The 16,950-nt window shown below is 38.3% G+C and overlaps 1 long non-coding RNA gene across 1 annotated transcript in view; it reads left to right on the forward strand.

Moving 5' to 3' along the window:
• The first annotated feature begins 4,886 nt into the window (after positions 1–4,886).
• Positions 4,887–16,950, forward strand: part of LOC150079029 (uncharacterized) — a 243,010-nt gene continuing 230,946 nt past the window's right edge. The window contains exon 1 of the long non-coding RNA XR_016547554.1: positions 4,887–4,958. This is a non-coding gene — a long non-coding RNA (uncharacterized LOC150079029). The remainder of the gene's footprint in view (positions 4,959–16,950) is intronic.

Consider the following 16,950-nt stretch of genomic DNA (forward strand, 5'->3'; position numbering starts at 1 on the left):
TAAAACAAATCCGTAAATAATTATCTCTACATCCGATACGAAGGGCAATATCCCCTCAATTGCTGCTCCCCCAACTCTCCCTCACCTGAGCATCGAAATATCCGTGCGTATAATCATTACAGAGTCGATGATTGCATGGATTTTCTCATCATTCGCAAACAGCTTACTTTCCAAACGCAGTGGGAGTTAAAGGGTCCACAAGAAACTTCTCAGCGAGCAGTTTTGAATCACTCCCCCCATTATTTTCAAAGCGCACTCTACCCGATCGTCCATTAAGACCACTGAGGGATTAGTTTTACATATTATTAACACATTAAACCACATGCACCTTTCACGTACGCTAAAACCCCCTTGTTTGGCACTGAAAACCCAATAACAGCCACTTGGCACACCACGAGCAAATCAAAACCCTTCCATTTTCAGAACTTGGAGTTTTCTTTAATTTTTTTTTTACTTTTCAAATAAGATAATTGCATACGCGCAGCAAATTAAAAAGTCCAGAACCATTAAGCGGCCTAACATGCCAAGTTTTCTTCCCCCACCCCCTTCTTTTCTCCCCTAATAAGCGAGAGCCACATCAACTGTTCTCCATTGGTAACACACAAAGTGCACCATAATTACGGACGGCAGTCTTAAACAAGGGGAACGTAGAATACCCTCTACAGTGAACCTCCACACACACACACACACACGCACAATACCACACGGCCCCAGCGAAGTGGCCTGGAGTAGTGGCACCACCATTCTCCGATGTAATTTGCATTTTCCATTGCTGTTAAGTAATTACACAAGGGAATAGGCTACATATTTGCCTAGAATTTAATTTTGCTGACGATATATGGCACTAAAATTGGTGAAATTAAATTCCAGGCAAATACTTATTACTTTACAGCATTATGTTCACTACATTGTTTCTCGCCACTGGGGCCAGCAATCAATATTTCATTCCCCTGGGGGGGAAGAGCAGCAAAGGGATGCACTCTGAAACTTTTAATGCTTTTAAATACAACTAGTACTTTCACTTGGTCTCTCTTCATTTAAGCACATTACATGCACGCTAATTTGCTTCATATATTTCTTGAAACCTCCCTAATCTCATTATCTTATCAAGCATGCTTCACAGACAACTCCATAATTTAATTTAATTTAATTTGATTTAATTTAATTTCATTTAATTTGATTAAATCTTCCCGGTGCAGTGGCTCAAAATGGCTAAACCCTTCAGCCACTGAGCATTCTATCTTGTGCTCCAATAGGTGCGAGAGAGAGAGAGAGAGAGAAAGAGGAAAAGAGACTCACAGGTCTTAGCTTTTCGGTGTTGGTGGTTCGGTGTTGCACATCATTTCAGCGTTCGCTTGAACAGTCTCTGACAGTCCATCAGATTCTATCTGAGCTAGCGAGAATCGGTTTCGTTCTTATTGACAGCGGAGCATCACTATTTAAAAGCAATACGGCGGGAAAGAAACTGCAGGCGCAGTGGGGGAGAGGTCTCCTGTAAAGTTTAGACGTCAAACTCAACCCTGACAGATCCCGTTAGAAGACAAGAAACCTGTTAGGTAAGTAGCATTTCGCTAACTTAACACAGATTGGTGTAGCGAGTTAAACCTATTTGTTGAGAGGTGTTTTCAACGGGATTTTCCTCGAAACGTCACTAAAGTTTCGTTTTAAGAACTTCGGAGGCTAAATCGAAGCTGCTGTGTTCGATTTTTGGTGGAGAGAAAGAAAGAGGGAACGCGCACGCCCACTACAACTCGTGCAGTGAAGAACAAAGTGGAAGGAACTGCCGGCGATGGGCTAAAGAAAATTAGAAGTCACACCTGTTGAGTTATCTTAATAGGGAATGATTTCGGTTCGATTTTATCTCTTCTCTCCATAATTGGCTGAACGGGGTGAATAAATCGAAATTCCAGTTCTTATCGAAGTTTATAATATAAATATATTAGAGTACACAACGATCGATAACTGGTGATGTTTTGAGATATTAATTTAGGACTTCAGCTATATCACAACGTTGCTAATATCATAATAAGAGCAGCGTATTTAGTTGTGAGGGTGTTTAGAATGAATTACGAAGTAACCAAGGTGGGGAATCAGTATACTGTGTGTGTGAATGTTGAGCGTATTTCCGGTTCGGCTTTCTTGATGAAAAACAAGTTTTCTGGGATGAAAAGTCTCCTTCGCGAGTTCAACTAACTTAGCTACAACTTTCTGTCGTCCCAACTGGAATCGGACCTAAGTGTTTTCCACGTGGTGTGGAGGAGCAGAAGGATTAGCCCCTGTTCCAGCCGCGAGGGCTTTTGTAAGAGGAAACCTCTAAAACTGTTAAGACTATAAGGTAATGTATGTAGAGGCAGGAGTCGAAAGCAGGGTCCAGTTTGACAGGCTCTTTATTTATGTACTTACGAAATAGTTTTTTTATTAATAGCAAGGTAAAGTACTGTTGATTTGGAATATGGTACAAGGCAGCTAAGGCCAGGTGCCTCCTTCATAGCTTGTTTTTTGTAAATTATGTAATATGTCTATAAACTCCTTCTGTTTTCTATTTGCTATTTGCTGGACAAGAAATCGAGTTTCTGGGAGGAAAAAAAACCATGCAACTCTTCTGAGACCGAATAATTCGACCAATTTGTGGAAAAGGCCCATAAAAATTCCTCAAGTCATCGACAGGATTCGAACTCAGGGCTTTAACACCCGGTGTGGGGAGGACGGTGATTATAACCACTGTGCCACCCACGATGACACTACGTATAATCTGTGATCAGCTTGCCTGTTTTGCGCCACTGCGACAAAGGCAATGGATCCGATCACTATTCTTCAACCTCGTGTGCAAAACGCCTGGGTTCGAATCCATTCTAGATGAGAGGGACTTTTGTGGTGTTTTTTTTCACATTGTTGCAGAGTTCCTTGGGCTAAGGTTGCATGTTTTATTTATAATCCTGGATGCTGGTGATTTTTATCTCACAAAACAGACATACTGACCTCAGAACACGTGTAATTTACAAACACAATACAATGACGCCTAATGGCCTTATTTGCTACGATGCAAAATAAAAAGAAAACGACAAATCAAGCGGTTTTGCGGGTTGGAACCATACCGTTTCCATGGGGGGAGAGAAATGCATACGACATCGCCTGAGGCTGATTCAGCTAGCCCACGGAGTGAGAACAAAAAACGAGACAAGTTCTCGCCCGACACGAACTCCTACTCCTGAGCTACACGCGAAAGCCTTCATACTACACTGGTGCTCAAAAGTTAAGGAACAAACAGGTAAATAAAAACTTTTTATTAGATTATAACAAAATGTTAATAAAACTTTAATGTGTCTTAGCAACGCACAATGATCGACAGATTTCGTCCTGAAATTACAGGGTTATGCAAATGAGTTCGATCTGTCAAAAGGCATATTAAAAACCATAGAAATGTTCCCTAATAAGGCGTGAAACCTCTGTGGTCAGTAATGCAGGGCAAGAAATCAACTGGTCATTGAGAAACATGTGATGCTTCCAATTTAGGGACAGATAACAATCACCTTTCGTGGAGTGGGTTGACGCAAGGACATTCTTGGACAGATCTTCGAGTGATTTGGAAAATGTTCCTAATATTTTTCCTGGTTTACTGCATGCAGCTCTTGGTTCTTCTTCTGGAACATATACTCCCAAACTGGGATAGGAGCAATGCAATTGGAGGGCCTGAAGGAATTCCAAGGGAGAGCAGCGAGACTGAGAAATTTTGATTACAAAAAATGATAATAATAAATGTTTTTTTTTTATTTATTTCAAATTTCATATTGTAGAATGCAATTTTTTTTACCTGTGTCTATTTCTTAGGTTAAATTATACTTTTTATTATTATTTTTTTGTGCCATGAGAGGCGTGAGGGTTCTCAGAAATCAAAAGGGCAGCGTCATGCTCTAAGGTTCGGGGACTACTGTCTTAGAATGCCTTCTCTTGTATGTGTTAAGAATGTAAACTTTCTGACTGCGCTGCCGAAGTTGAAAAAAGGTCTTGCTTAGATTGAGCGAAAAACTGTAGTCCTAAAGCTGAAAAACTGTACAGTTCTTTGTTATATTCATAGATGTTTTTTTTTTATTTATTATTTTTCCCCCAAAAATCGCACGAAAGCCTATTCAGTCTTACACCAGAGTTTTCAAATTGTTTTTTGTCCTCGGAACCTTTTAATATCTTTAAAATATACAGAAATAATAATTAACAGAAAATTATAAAATAGTAAAACGGGTGTAGAAATTAAATAAAAAATTAACGAAACATTTGCAGGATTTCAGGGTTCCGCTAAACCGATTTTCCTGGATGGTTCTGGATCTTAAATATTTGTCAATACGAATTAAAATATTGTCAATATATCTAAAAAAGTCACATCCGACACGTTTTTCCTCCTCTTTTTTAAAAAAATAAAATAAAAAATAACATCACAAAGAGCGCAACAACCTTTCTCTCACGCGAAACCCAATTTAAACCCATGGTCTTCAACGAACTCGGTGATGACATCAAACACCTTCTCACTCCACTGCAGACATTTTTACAGAAGAAATCAACCTCCCCCCTCCCAAAATAAATGACTTCATTAACCACGAGAAAACAGTTGTAGTATGCACGTGCATGTTACGCTGACATCTACTGTTGGGGGGGGGTAGAATTTTGTAAAACTAGCGTGGGAATTGCTTCGCACTTAACCTCTGGCACGCTACGTGGCGTTGAACTGGAGAAATGTGGGACGAAGCAAAGATGAGCCGGAAAAAGTCCTGTGTTAAACATTTCTAACAGTGGAAACCGAAAATGGCTGAAAATATTCAAAAGTGTTCACACCATGACATGCGATTTTATCCTTCTAACTAAGAGTAAACACTTTGTGTGAGTATCCGTCCCTGTTTCATCTCTTAAGTTTGCCACGGATGATAGATGGAGTTCTACTCAGAGCGTGGGAAAACCTGTACTCGTTGGTAAGTGTTAAAAATGTGTTTTCTTATGACTTTAAAGAAATTTACTGTAACATTCTTGTATTTATTCCTTTTATTCCCCCCTTTCCCTCGAACTCGGGGACCTGGTGTAGCTACCCGCAAGATAATACGTCATTAATTTGCTTAACTTTCCTGCTTATCCACTATTGTATTCATTTCTGGCATCACAGTAATAATAAACTACACAGATACCCCCTTCCTTTGATATCCAAATTTTCCCGTTCTCACCCCCTCCTGAAACTATTGTGCACGAAGTAATATAAATAACAAAACAAAACTAAACTTAAAAACTTCTTCACCAGCAGATGAAAATAAAAGAGATATTAGCGGCTGAAATCGAAGGCGTGTGCATGGGTGTGACTGGAGAATGCGCCATCGAGGGCAAGATACCCTGTGCACTCACAATAGTCCAAGTAGGGTGCTTTAAAAAAAGGAGGGTTGGGTGTTATTGTAGACGTGTTTCGAATTGTAGATTAAATTCGTATTTGTGTATTTTGGTTCATTGCATTACATTATCCCCGCATAAATGTGAATTTGCATTTCGAAATGCGTCATTCTTTCTTTTGAACGAGAGCAACGAAGAGGGCGAAAGCAGCCGGTTTTATTGCAAACACGAAATAAATAATGGGTGAAAAGAATGAAACGATCAGAGTAATGACATCTCGGAAGTGACATTACTTCTCATTGGATCGATTTCCCTCGCCTCCCTTGTATTAATTGTGACTATTGGGTTTCAATAAACAGTTCGCCGTATTCGCTCCACTGAAAAGCTTTCACGCAAAACGATTGTTTGCTTTATTGTGGCACGAAAATCTCTACCATTTCGAATTCTCGTTGTTTATTTAAAAATGTCTTTGAACTGTGCATTTCTTTTCTCCCACCACACTGAAAACAATACCATTAAAATAATTAAATATTAACAATATTTAAAAATCACGTATCGAGGGAAGTCGATCGCGATCGCCCGGAGGATCGTGGTGACTACTCAGACGTCGTGCTTACTATTATGGCAGACCTTGCTTAGAAATTTGTACGGAGTTCCCCGTCACTAAAGTTTAATCGGAGCACATTTTAAAGCAAAAGGACAGATCCTATTTATGTTACTGCTCGTTTCATTGTTTGTTTGTTTTAGATTCTACTCCAAAGCGATGAGCCACGGATGGATTCTGTGGTCAATTTGCCTGTTTTGGTGGATTTAAAATCACGCGAACCTCTGCTGGAACCGCTTAACTCGACCACGGTATGAAAATTGCCCATCGAGTCCTCCTGGCGATACGACATTTCATTCCGACCCAAATAAAACCACGTGCTGTTGAAGGACAGAGATTATAATCGTTGTCCTGGTTGCTAGGACTCGTCTGACTGATTTTTAACCTTTTCAAATTCATTGAGGAGAACAAGATAGAAGTGATTCCGAGGCCCTTTAAAACAAACCCTTAAAACAATGGTTTGTGGGTTGGGCATGATTTTCAACATTCTTTAGAATGAAAGTTCTAATTTAAACTTTTCTATGCTGTTAAAATAATAATTGTAAGTTTCCCTTAAATTTACTTTCAGTACAGAAGTTCGTGCACTCTTGTAAGTCAGGTGAATGAATACTCTAGCACTGTTGCTACGAGATATTTCAATCCACGTGCGCTACCATACTTAGACCCTTTTAATACTCCTATAGTTATGGCTTTGACCTTGATGAGACACACTTATCGAATGGCCAATCATGGCCATTTGATAGGTGTCTTTCCTCCAAAACCCAGTAGAATAATAATGTAATGTCAGGGCATTAAAGACTTTACGTATGGTTACTTATAACTATTATAAGAATTGTTGGTGGATAAAATCCATTTGTCTTTGTTCTAAGCCTTTTGATATAATCAAAGATTACAGGGAAAGATTCTCCAATTGTTACCTCTTTCTCCCAAGACTATTTATTGCAAAAGAAGCGGTGAATGTAGAGGGTCAAGATGTTGCGCAAACATAGAGGGAGGGGTAACCACATTACTGGTTCGAGATGCTTCTTGCTCCACCAAACCAGTAAAGAGCAACGCGGACTGAAGTTTGGACGTGTCTTGAGACTATCATAAATATAATCGAAATGGGTAAGAAAGCTGAAAAAGTGTGTGCATCAAGTTTTGTGTGAAGAAGGAGGGAAAAAGGAGTGGAAATGTTGAGAAGTAATTTGGAGATGGTTGTATAAGCAACGCTGTAGTTTAAGTGGATGAAATGTTTTTAAAACAGCCGAGAATCCGTTGAAGATGACCAACGATCTGGTTGATCTTCAAGCACCGATGAAATGGTTTGGGTCAAGTTTTTCAAACCGACCAAAGAACGCACGCAACTTACACACATATATCGATGTCACACGATCTTTTGACTGTCAGTGGAATGGGAAACTTTCCACACCTTATTAAATTCAGAGAATTACGAAGTTTCTGCGCATGCAACAAATCAGTTTAATACACATACGCGACGCAAGATGGAAAATTTGTTTAAATCCGCCACCCCCCTCGCACACGCAGGTGTCCTTCGGATGGAAAAGAAAACCGACGACTTATCCCCTTACAAATTTTCCAGCGCACATTCGCGAAATGCTCGCTTATTGTACTTTACAAAAGCCGCAACCCTAAATACAAAAAGGCATTCACGCAAAGATAAATTCGTTCTTAACAGTTTGTTCCACGATAAAATGAATTTTTAAAGTCCCCGAAGAAGAGAGCGAATTATGATAAACTTTATTGAAAGCTCATTCTTTCCTCTCGCTGTTTGTTTCGAAGAATACTTATTGGCACGAATAAAGGGTGGTCACGGCCACCAACTTGTACCCAAAGTAAAATAAAATGAAGTTTCCAAACAATATTCCATCTTCAGTGCGTTAATAATCATTAATAACCTCTCCATAGAAGCCAACCAGTTCTTAATTCAGATACACACCAGTTAAATAGCGCACCAACATAACAGTTAAATGGGGGGAGGCAAAGTAAGGGGAAGGTAGGGAGGGGGAGCTCTGTATTCGTGTGTACCAAAAGTACGCGGCTCGCCAGCCAATCCTGGCCTTAATCAGGATGATGAGTGAAGTTGTTCCTACGTTGTTGTTCCGCTCTAAGATATAATGAATACCCGCTGATACTAAGGGCTCGATGATGAGAGGAATTTTCATTTTAATCAAACACGCAGAATTACTAAATAATTGAATGAGTCATTCCAGCAAGTCGGGCTAAGTCGCATTTTATAAACCCGGAGAAAATGAAATCTAAATTAAAAATGCTATAAGTTTTACGTGCGTCTCTGACAAATTAATATAACGCAAAAGGGTAAGCACGCACAACGTGCATCGGGGTGTGTGTGTGTGTGCGTGTTGTAGAGCCAGCGAGCGCGCGCGCGCACACACGTACACACGGGCTTAGGTTTTGCGAAGAGATTAAAACATGGATTAAAATTTCATTTATTCTGGAGCGTAATGCATCAGAAAGACCGAGTAACAACGTTGGAGCGCGTGCGATGATGTCATGCCCGTAACAAACATCCATGGGCAAAGCAGCTGGGCGAGAGAGAGAGAGAGAAGCTGTGATGGACAGAAGCAAATATTGTTAGCAAAGTGAAGATTGTTAACAAGTCTGCGATGGAGAAATTAGATGATATAGAGTTAGCAATAGTTGCCCGCGCGTGTATAGTCGTTCGGAAATGAGACTTCATTTGCTGGGTAAAAAAAAAAAAAGAAAGAAAAATTCATTTCCGCAATTATAAACGAACATTTCCTTAATGTAATAAAATTTTAAAGTAAAAGCAATTTTCTCTTTTTGTTCTTCTACGTTCGGGGATCGCCATTTCTGTTCCCTGTGTGTTTGTTTCCTTTAGAAAACCCCTCCCATAATTAGAAATATTCAAGAATAAAAAAGCGCTTCAACTCCATTAGTTTTGCGTTGATTGAAAACAGATTTTTCGCCAGAATTGCTACAACGTTCAATATTAGACACAGTAATTAATCAATCAATCAACAGGATTGGTTAATATGTATTGATTCATTGCATTTATTTGGTCTAAAGGTTAAAAGAATCCAGTGTTGATAAGTCTATCAGGGTTCACGTCAGTACGTTGTATCACAGTTGGGGGGCTAGCTACAACGACATCAAAGGCTATTGGGGGTTATGAAGATTCGGTGAATTCTTTGGGAGAATTCGGTGCATGGCAAGGCAAGAGGAAAATGCAAACATTTTGTGGAGCATACCATCCACCTTCGCTTCTTTAAGTTGCATTTGTTAGGAAATACGCGTTGGGGGTGGGGCGAGTTGTTTCAGAGATCAGAAAAATCGCCGACAGTATACCATGGGTCCTCCTTACCACTTGTCTGCATCATAACTCCGAAATCCCTTTCTTCCTCTTTTTAATTCAACCCATCCAAATGTACAAATTATTTCGGGGTTGCTGTTCCTCAATTGAAACTGTATTTTTCAGAACTAAAACCCAGTTTTCATTAAACCGTGTCTTGAAGGCCATCCAAATCGTCCTCAAGGAATCTTGCTTGGGGTTGATCGCTAACCATCCTCCTGATCTTAACATCATCACCTTGGCATTACCTTGCATCTATGTAGCTACCCCATAATTGCCTGCTATCTCAGTATGTTCCATTTAATATGGCAATCTATGTATTAACTTCATTATGCACAGTTTGTAGAATTGCTGTCCTCCCCATATCGGATGAAAAAGATCCGAGTTTCGTCGATGACGTGAGGAATTTTTATGGACCTTTTTCACAATGTGGCTGAGTTAGTCGGTCTCAGACGAGGGTAGTATGGTTTTTTCTCCCGGAAACTGGGATTTTCGTACAGCAAAACAGAAAATCGACCACAGAACACGCGCAATTTAAAGACAGTATACACTGAGCAACATGGACTTAGTGGCTGATGCTCCTAAAACCCTACTACAACGACAACATAAAAGGATTATTTGAAATTAACCGTTAATAATAGTAAATGGTTAAGATATAAACAACACAAAAGAATATTATCATGTTCTAATACAGTCTATTTATATTAAGTACGATGGAGATAATTAAAAAGATCATGTAAATAAATCGTGTACATTTGAGCAGTCTTTGCTAGCCATAAGTAGTCATTTACAGAAAAAAAAAATTAAAAAAAAAACCCAAACTCTAATTTGACACGAAAGTATCCAAATAATAAAACAACAAATAAGAATATATTTAATTTCGCATGAAAAAAATAACTTGGTTATAAAAATATCGTTTTTCCTTTTTAATTGGAAATAAATATCTAATTTAGCGCTACTTCTGTTAATATGCCATCATCTATCTCTTACGGGAGGGGGGGGGAGAAAAAAAGGACAAAAACTGAGGCTCGGTAACGCAATCTGATATTTTACGAGTGTCTTTTAAAGTAAAGTGGAAAGCTAACAGTATAATAATATAAAACATTCGCCCTCCATAGTAATTATCGGTGATTCCTACATGACACCAGAAAATTAACAGAAGCAAAAAAAAACGGTTCTCGATGCGGTTTTTTGTGTTGTTTTTTTTTCGAGACTAATTTCGTGACATGACTACAAACGCCAATTACATTATTATTTCTAGTAGAAATAGAGAAAAATGCGCTTCACCAAAATTATGAGCTGCCCTGACGACTTAAATAAAACAGCCATTTAATGTAATGAATTGTTCGATTGAATCCCCATGCAGAGAAAAACAAGGCAGCAATAATGAGGCAGGGAATGATTAAATATTAAACGAATATGTTACGTTATATGATCCGATGTAAACGAATTAAATCTCTAAACGTTACCCTTCGGTAACTAGACGAGTGCCGATTGTAGCGACGTCTGGTGACAAATCATTCGAAAGCTAATTGTTGCTATGGGAAGTGATAGATGACGGGTTGAGAAAGTTTATTTTTATCGATGCAAGCCTAATAATAATTTATAGCTTTTACATTGTACCATTCTTCAACATAAAAAGTCACTTCGGTAATAGGCAATCAGCGTCACTAAATTATGATGTTTTAAGAGATAAATGTCACCTTACGCCCTCAAGACAAAGTAGAAGAAGGGGGGTCGCTTTTAGAAATGAAATTCTTGCCTGTTTTTTTTGTTAAAGGCTTGAGTGACTAATAAATGATTTTTCAAGGGCAGATTCAGTTTAAACTTTCAGATTCACATTTCGGATCCGGGTTGTAAGTTTAGTCATTGTATAAATGCATAGAAGTGTGCAGAAATTATTTTAGGGGGAAAAATCGCAGCTTTTTTTTTTTTTTTTTTTTTAATCTTGAAGGCTGCAATTCTTAATGATTGCAATGTATAGTTTTATAAATTTTATTTTGGTTAATAAGAGTCATGATTTTTATATATATAAACTGCTTTTATTATTTAAATTTATTTTTTTAACGTTTATAATAATTAAAGCGAAATTTATTGATACACCAATTTTTTATGATGATTCCTATAAGTTAGTTATTTGTGTGAAAACATTCTTAATCTTTTATTCGAAAATGAAATTAGAAAAGTAATGTTTCTGTGAAGGATTCTATGGCCTCGTGCGCTTATATAAATCTCGATTTCTCAGTGGAAAAAAACAGATCCTGGAATACTGAGTCCAGATAAAAGTGATGGATATTATTAAGCTTTTTTTTTATATATATAATGAGAGGCTCACAGACTGAAAAGCGCGCAGCTCATTCCTGAAAAAAGTCACGATTTTTAAGTAAATAGACCTGGAACAACCGGTGTCTTAAAACTTCTGAGACTGAGCTAGCCCCTTTAAAGTTCCATCACCCCATTACCCGAGAACGTATGTGTGGTGAGATGCTGTAATTACCAGCTCTCATTCCTGGAGATGACAGCAAAGGAAGTAAAAGAAAGGAAAGGCGTCTTGCTCCTGACAGTGTCATAAATGTGTTATTGCACGCTCTACTTGTGACCACCAGCCAGCCAGTTTGTTCTGGCCACAACTGACATCGACCATACACCACCAAAGTGGCGTTTATTGGCGGGAAAATGTCAAGGTACGAAGACTCCATCGCCATTAATCTAGATAACGGGTGGTCCACTAAAATACTTAGGTAAAGGGAGAAAATTATTTCCTTCCACGCCCATTACTAAACTAGGTATACTTCCGCCAGTTTGCAGCAGTCATTTAAATATTGTTTAAGACAGCAGTGCCATCTAGTGGTCGAGTGAAATAAATTTCATCTCGGTTCTCATTCTTCTGTGACTGACGGATGAGAACTTGTCTTACAAGCAACTCACTTTAACCCCAGTTATAGCTTCCCTTCTTTGGTTTCAAACTGGTGTACAATCAGCAACGCACTCTCTTCGGAACCCCCAATAATTTTGACCACATTTTATTTTGACTATAGATCATATTTCAGTTATTATATAACTCAAGTGTATTAAAAATACGAGCAATACTAGCCAAAGTAGAAAACTGTTAAAACAGCGTAATAAAACAAAGATGGCTGCTCTTAAATAAATTTTTTTTCCGAGTAGTCATATTTAAAAAATAAAATAAAATCTTCAATTTAATTTCCCACATTTATAGGGTGTTTCTTACATGTGGGCAGAACACTTTCAGGATCGATTTAGGACCTGTAAACATTGGACAAATCCTGAGTATCGAGTCCCTGTAACAGAACCGGAAATAAGAAAACCAAATTTTTTCTTATGTGTCCGTATGAAAGTCTTTTCGACTTAAGTCGTTCGATAATTCTTTATTTAAAAAGTGTTGACTCTTAAGTTAATGAAGCTTAATTAAGTGGAAGTTAATTTTCTTGATTCTGATAGTTACTAAGAGCAAATTTTTATTGACACCTCTTTCTTTTTGGGATATGTTTCTAAAGTAAGTAATGAGAGTACGCTGATTAGGATGTAATCATCATGAACTGTCTTCCCAAGCATCCGGAAAGGTAAAAAATGTCCTCATTATAGATGAAATCTGATAGTTTTGTACAGCCATCTACAAATCATAACCGGACTCTTACAACGTCTTGATCCAGTGGAACTAAATTTACTTTCAATAGAGCAAATGCTGGAATTGCGAAAGGGCATAGTGGTCTTTAGAATTTTATAAAGCTACCATGCAAGTAGGCAGTAGGACTGCAGTGTTTCACAGTTGAGCTGAATTCATTAGAGCCACTAGCGATGCCACGCAGTGATAACACGGCTATTGGAAAAGTACTCCAGTGACGGAGCGACGTACTCAGGCAGGTTTAAGAGCACTTTGAAGAATGACAGCTTTTGGCTGTTCGAGTAGCTAAATCGAACAAAATGATGGATCACTGATGGCTATTTTTGAACCACTCCTCAATCATAGGAACGGGAAAGATGTCACGAGAACGGAAGATGTGCAAATATGTACTCTACGTGTTGTATTCGCAATGATTATTCCACTGTTTGAGGACAATTTTAAAACAGAGAGGGAAAAAAATGGGGATGCCCTCCGTTTTACGGTGTTACGTAATGGACTTCCTGGAAGCCAATTTTAGACACTACTGGCATAGTGAATTTCGTAGTTTATGTTCTCGCAACGTTTTATTGTCAAAGGAGTGCTTGTTTTCCTTCTGTCCTTAAACAAATGGTTACAATAAATGGTGGGAAGTGTTTAAAAAGGTACGCCTCCTTTTCATTGGCTAAGCTGGCATTACAATATACAATGAATTGTGCCACTTGATCTTAATCGATGTACATACTCCACCTCTGTCCAGCGTGATAGTACAGCGAGTTCATCATTCGTTTGGAGAGGTCCCAGTTCGAATTACGTCGAAGCGCGGTGGAATTGTTAGAATTCGGCCCACAAAACCAAAAAAAAATCGGACCATGATCACGCACTTGCGCAGAAATAGTTCATTATAGAGAACACAGAAACTGAATTACATGTTAGGTGCCTTATGAGCAGAATTGTCCATCTACCAACACCAACCCTGAAATCCCTCGCCCTTAACTGTATTTCCAAATGTCCGAAGTATTTCTTAAATTTACTGTATGCCCAATATCTGAAGAGGGGAGTTCTGTTCGAAGTATTACAGTGAGTCTTTACACGATTAATTATATTAATCATATAATATAGTATTGGAATAATAATATTACACCTACATTGTATGAAACAGTCGCTGTTTTCCTCAATTTAAACTAATATGGGCTTCAGTAAAGTTGGTTGAACTGTGCTGCGGTGTGTCTTGAATTACCAAACTTGGGACTCTTGGAAAACAGCAGTGTTAAAAGGTTACAAGTTGTCTGTGAAGCCGTGTATTTCCGTTACTAACCGTAGGTAGCATGAACTGTAACAGCTGTTTCCTTCCCACTAGCACACTTCTCACTTAATTCGGGAAATAACTATTCCTCTGTCAAACAAGGTTATAATAATGTGAAATAAACTTGAGAGAGATATTAGGATGTAAAAGGTATCGATTGCACCGAACCCTATGTAATGATAGCCCAATGCACGGTAATCTTATAGTCAACAAACATTAAATCCGTTTATGAAGATTCAACAGAACCCTTCTAAACAAGATAAAAATGAATGGTCCCATTAATACAGTTTACAGTTGATTAAAACTGTACACTTGATATGTTCCACCGGCTGCAGTAGCAACTGGCTTCTTCGGTTATTGAATGGATGTTGGTTAATGCTGTCTTCCGAGGATATTATTAACTAATATTTTGGTGTTTCAGTTCCTTCAGGTTTCGAATCAAATAAATTGAGGTACGATGTTTTAGTCAGCAAGGGTTTAATTAAATTAAAACTGCTGTAAAAGCATGGCTTAAGTAATGATCAAATAGTTTTCAAACAGTATTTGGTGGGCAGGAACACGGGTTGAAATCTTGGCCATAGCGATAATACACAATGGACAGAACATAAAGTTGCATATTCAGTTGAATATACGTTGAGGCTATAAATGAAGAACTATAATTGTTGCCTGTATTTGAGAAACTAGCTCCTCCCAAAGCAGTCTGAAAGATCCAATAAGTGATACAATCTACATTAATATTCCCTTTCAAATACACTGAAACTTTACTCGCACATTAGGCTCTGCTCTATTATAATTGTAAGTTCTTACTAACTATTGATATTTATTGGCAATTCTCTGGACCACTTACATTTCTTTTCCATCTGCATCGTCTGACCATCATCCCCCTAACGTAAGAATACTCCATTCTCTCTCTGAAGACGATTATATTTTCCCTCTTCTCCAGTTCAGGTTCTTCTAGCTAGTAGAGCTGAACACCTGACCTCAACCAGGCAGTTTCAATACACTTATACCTTGATTCATAATAAGCAACAGGTCGCGGTCTTGCATGAAACGCTTCCTTTCCATTTTGGTCGTCAACTGCTATTTCTTTCCCTCAACTGTATCACTTTATCATGAAATATGAATTTTTATATTAACTATTAAAACTTGCCCTTCACTTTTTTTTATTTTCTGGGTTGAGTGAGAAGTCTTCCGAAACTCACAGTAGTGATTTTATTCTTGAACTGAGAATAATCACCGAATCAGTAAGACTAATCTCAATGGTCCAGTACATTATTGCTTGCTCTTGAGTGTGTTGAATCAGTCGAATGTACTTTGGACCTATTTTTGGGTAGACTACTGACAACTATCAATGGCTGCCTTTGCCTAATCGTTGACGACTCAGTATTAACTATTCAAATTTCTTTGTTCACAGCGCATCTCAAAACAAAAATCTCCTTCAATGTCACCCTTTCGATAAACCTTTTCACGTTGATCGCCTTTTGATGTCCAGTGTGTTGTCAGTTGCTGGTCAAGATGGTTTTATAAAGTTCAGAATTCAGTGGAGTGAGGAAGACTTGAATAAGTTTTAGCAAAAGTATACCAAAGAACGAACCAACAGGATGAAAATAAGTTTAAACATTTTACTGTTGTTAAAGAATCGTATGAGGGTTAAATTTTACCTTAAATTCCATGCACATTTCAGAACCTTAGAATTGGGAAGATGGCTTTTAAATGAAAGTTTAGAATCAAAATAAATTTTACGGTCCTTGTTGAATAATTTTTTTTAGAGATAAAACTTTCCTATAATAGGAATACACTGACATGGTGGAGATCGCCTCACTATTGAAAGATGAACAGATTTTTGAATTTAGGACAAGGCCAAAGGAAAGCAGGAAATTGCAGATTGGACCGAGTTCTATTGAATCAGTTTCATCTGGTTCATAGTTCTTGACACTTCAATTAAAATACATATAGTTTTAGGAATTTGTGATACATATGATACCATATAAATCCAATCTATGTTGGAAGCATTTTTTTCTCTTCCTCCTCTACTATCGGTCCTGAAATTTCTATTTCAAAGGAGATCGGATTTTGTGAAACTTCTTTAGAGTTGGTCAATATGTGAATCATCTGGGATTCTAAAAAAGATTAGCGCCTATAAAACAGTTTCCCAAAAGTAAAAAAACCAAGGCATTTTAAATGGAACTTAATTAACCTATTATCTTTCCACGCAACAGATGAAATTTGATGAACTGTGGATTCCCCCTTCCCCATTTACTATTTTTATTCCATTTTTAACAGACTTCTGTCCGAGAGAGAGGGGGGGGGGGTTCTTCTTTACCGAATGGCACAAAAAAAAAAAAAAAGAAAGAAAAAAAATCGGAAATATACATTAAGCGCAGGGAGGCGTGTTTTTGTACTCACGTGACCGTCTGAAAAATGAGGCCCGTTGCAGATTTCCCGTAAATTGAAGCAGGTGCCATTTCGTGATGACGCTCTGAGCGGGGATGCTGACAACTAATATAAAAACAAAGGTTCGTGTCTCGTGCAGCGCTCGGGTGCTCGTGCACCAGTTTTGAAGCACCTGAAATCCCTCGAGTCACGCACGGCCACGTGCCCTATTTGACAGCTAGCTGCTACCAGCGCCGGCCTCGCGTATTAATCTGATTACATTGTCCACTCAATTTCCCTACGCCTGTTTGACGGACGTGCTTTTCAAATTTCGCGATAATGCCGTAAGT

The sequence above is a fragment of the Mastigoproctus giganteus genome, chromosome 10, assembly GCF_048544385.1.
Source record: "Mastigoproctus giganteus isolate SK-2022 chromosome 10, ASM4854438v1, whole genome shotgun sequence".
Taxonomy (NCBI): domain Eukaryota; kingdom Metazoa; phylum Arthropoda; class Arachnida; order Uropygi; family Thelyphonidae; genus Mastigoproctus; species Mastigoproctus giganteus.